The sequence below is a fragment of the Chrysochloris asiatica genome, unplaced genomic scaffold, assembly GCF_000296735.1.
Source record: "Chrysochloris asiatica unplaced genomic scaffold, ChrAsi1.0 scaffold00019, whole genome shotgun sequence".
NCBI lineage: Eukaryota > Metazoa > Chordata > Mammalia > Afrosoricida > Chrysochloridae > Chrysochloris > Chrysochloris asiatica.
The window spans coordinates 27,864,753-27,868,885 of NW_006408537.1; the positions used below are offsets into that span (position 1 = coordinate 27,864,753).

General features: G+C 38.9%; 1 pseudogene; it reads left to right on the plus strand.

Moving 5' to 3' along the window:
• The first annotated feature begins 3,369 nt into the window (after window positions 1-3,369).
• LOC102836638 lies at window positions 3,370-3,891 on the plus strand (annotated as a pseudogene).
• Window positions 3,892-4,133: the final 242 nt, after the last annotated feature.

Here is a 4,133-nt window from a genome sequence, read left to right on the forward strand (position 1 = left end):
CTATGCATGTCATAAATTAATATTTCCATTTGTATGTATTGGCAATAGGCTGGTCTTCTAAATGATAACAGGCATTTCAAGGTAAAAACATGTCTTACGTCAGTTTTTGCATTATTTAATTTGAAAGTGATGGGAAGATATTGTTTTATATATTAAAAAAAATCTTCTTCTGTGGCGCTGTGGATTAATGCATCAGACTGCAAAGCCAATTGAACTGCAAGGTGGTGGTTCAAGCTCACCAGCTGCTCCTTGGAAACTGTATTCAGTGTCGCTATGGGCCGGAATCAACTCATCGGCACATCACAACAACAATAACATCACATTTCAGTGCTCATTAAATCAGTGCAATATAGTTGCATAATTTGCCTATAGATATGAATAGCTATTGATGTTTCCATTTATTTTCTGCTTTTCTTAATTTAACAATTAAATAAAACCTTTCCTGGGAATGTAAGGAGTCTTGGTATGGTGCTGTAAGGTAAACACTGAACTTTAACCACAAGGCCAATGATTCAAACCCACCAACTCCTCTTTGGAAACCCTATACACGTACACTATATGTCAGAACCAACACGACAGTACTTAACAAACAAAACAAAGGGCAATTTTTTTTCTTTCCTTTTCTATATTATTTTAGTTACTTCTGTTAGTTGCATTTCTGTTCATAAGCTATGAGTCTCCATTTTTCTTTTCTTACACTATCTTTATCTAATTTATTTTGAGGGGGAGGAAAAGTCTGATTTGGTTGGTTTACATTCCTTTCCTATTTTTCTAGAATGAGTTATGTTAATATAGAGTTTAATGATACCTTAAAAATTTATTAAAACTCACATACAAACCCATTTGGATTTGAAATTCTCTTTAGAGGGGGGCACAGATATCTTTGACTACCTTTTCAGATTCTTGAATGCTCATTGGTTTATTTGAGTTTCCTGTTCTTTCAGCATGAATTTTAGCTTTTAAGACTTAGCAATTTAGCCTTTTCATCTAGGATATTAAAAGCATAAATATATGATTTATCATAAAACCTCTCATTGCTTTTTAAATCTCTGTGATATCTATATTTAGACTCCATTTTTCTTTCTGCATTTTATTTGCATCTTATCTTTTTCTTGAGATTTGTTAGAAATTGGTCAATCTCATTAATCTGTTAAAAGAAGCATGATTTTATTACTTTTCTCACTCCTTAATATTTTTTTCACGATTTCTTTCACTGTTTATTCTTTTTTTCCTTCTTGTTCCTTTATGAAACATGGTGGCACAGTGATTGAAGTGCATGACTGATAATTAGAAGGTGGGTGCTTCAAACCTAGCAGTAGCTCTGTGGGAGAAAGATAAGGCTACCTGCTTCTGTAAAGATTTATAGCCTTGGAAACCCTATGGGATAGCTCTCCTTTGTCCTACAGGGTTTCTATGAGTAGGAATTGACTCAATGTCAGTGAATTTAGTTTGGTTTTTGGTTTAAGTCATACTCTAGTCTTTGAATCTTACCAGTAAGTGCTTCAAGTCTTCTTTACTTTCAGCAAGCAAGGTTATGTCATTGGCATCTGGCAGGTTGCTAATTAATCTTTATCCAATCCTGATTCTGTGTTCTTCTTAATATAGTCCAACTTCTTCAATTATTTTCTCAGCAGAAGTATAATGACAGGATACAATGCTGACACACACTTTTTCTGATTTTAAGCCACACAGTATTTCCATGTTCTGTTTGAATTACTTCCTTTTGATCTAGGTAGAGACTGTGCAAAAGCACAATTGAGTATTTTAGCAAAAATAAATCTCAGAAATACATTTAAAAATGGATTACTGTGAATCAGCATGGTTGGTATGAGAGGAGGAACTTCACCTGAGGACTGTGCCTCAAGACATTACTGTATCCAGAAAGGAGAAAATTAGCTTTCCTAGGTTTTAGAATTTTTTCCCTTAATTGTTTTACCTCAAATGTTTAATTATTTTTTCCTAGCCCTGATTTTTGTCTCCTTCCTACAGCTTCTTATAATCAAGTAATTCTATCTACTGGTGACAATTACTGGGCCTATATTGTTGTTGTTAAGTGCTGCCAAGTTGGTTCTGACAAATAGCAGCCCTGTATAGGATTTCAGAGGAGTGGGTGGTGGGTTTGAATTGCAGTTAGTTGTCCAGAGCTTATCCGGCAATGCCGCACCAGGACTCCTGATGTATATTACATGACTATATGTTGTTAAGTGCTCTCGGGCTAGTTCTGACTCTTAGAAACACTGTATAGAGTCCTGGTGAGGTGCTGTTGGATATTGCACTGGGCTACAAGGTCAGTTTGAACTGCAAGATCAGAAGTTCAAATTCACCAGCTGCTACTCAGAAAGTCTATGCACGGATGGTCGCTATGAGTCAGAATTGACAACCACAACAACCTAGGGTAAGTGCCACCAAGTTGGTTCCTAGTCATATTGACCCTATATGGGGTTTCCAAGGAGCAGTTGGTAGGTTTGAGCTGCTGACTTTATGGTTCACAGTCCAGTGCTGATTCTACAGTGCCACACCAGGAGTCCACATAGCTCACATGAAATGGTAACCCTTCTTATGTAATATAATAATTTTTGTTTCACTTATTATTAGAGTATTGTATAGGCATTGTACAAAAGTTATGAAATACAGAGAAAAGGAAGAAGTAAAGAAGGAAGTTTTTTAAACAACATAAAAGATGACAATACACATGGACCACACCAGATATAATACACAGAAATCAAATTGACTACATCTGTGGAAGGAGACAGTGGAAAAGCTCCATATCATCAGCCAAAACAAGACCAGGAGCAGACTGTGGAATAGATCATCAATTGCTCATATGCAAATTCAGGCTGAAACTGAAGAAAATTAAAACAAGCCAAAATATGACCTTGAATATATTCCACCTGTATTTAGAGATCATCTGAAGAACATATTTGAATGTATTAGACACTAAAGACTGAAGATCAGAAATGTTGTGGGATGACATCAAGAATATCATACATGAAGAAAGCAAAAGGTCATTAAGAAGACAAGAAAGAAGGAAAAGACCGAAATGGATGTCAGAAGAGACTCTGAAACTTGCTCTCCAGTGTAGAGATGCTAAAGCAAATGGAAGAAGTGCAGAAGTACAAGAGCTGAACAGAAAATTTCAAAGGTCAGCTCGAGAAGACAAAATCAAATATTATAATCTACTATGCAAAGACCTGGAGTTAGAAAAGCAAAAGGGAAGAACACAATATTTCTTAAGTTGAGGGAACTGAAGAAAAAAATTCAAGTCTCACTTGCAGTATTAAAGTATTCTCTGGGCAAATAATTGAATTATGTATAAAACATCAGAAAAAGATGAAAGGGGGGTTCCACCGTGGGCTCCCAGAAGCCCAGATGACAGCAGTAGTTCTAGGGGGAGACACCATGGGCCCAGAACATTATCCTCCCTAGACTGAGGAACTGGGGCCTCACTCTGGCCTCACAGAAGGCACTGGTGATTGGAGCAGTGAGAAACATGAGGAAGAGAAGGAGGAAGCTGGGGCAGGCCCAGCTGGCTACTCTTGCCAACCCCTACACCAAGATCCTGAACCAGAGGAAGTAGAGTTGGCAGCTGTGGGGGATGGAGAAGATGTAGTTGCCGACATCCAGGAACCAATCCAGGTGCTGGGACTACATTTGCCAGACCCTCCATTAGAAAGTGAAGATGAAGAGGATGAAGGAGCTACAGCATTGAGTGACTACAGCTCAATTCCCATAGACCCAGAACACGTAGAGCTAGTGAAAAGGACAATGGCTGGAATAAGCCTCCCTGTGCCAAGAGCTCCTGCCTGGGCTCCGGAGATCTCAGATGCTCAGTGGGAAGATGTGGTACAGAAGGTCCTCCACACCCAGCAGACATCCCCAGCTTGGGAGTAACAATGCTGAGAGCTGCCTTCTTACCATGCATGCCAGGCCAGAACCAGCACAGAACTGAACACATCCCTGGATTTAGTGTTCATCTTTCCCATGTCTATTTCCACATCGAGGCAAATCAGACTTTTTCTCGGACCTACTTTATTCTGGTAGCAGAGTGGTTACGAATCGGGCTGCGAACCTTAAGGTCAGCGGTTCGAAACTACCAGCCGCTCCGCGGGAGAAAGATGAGGCTTTCTACTCCC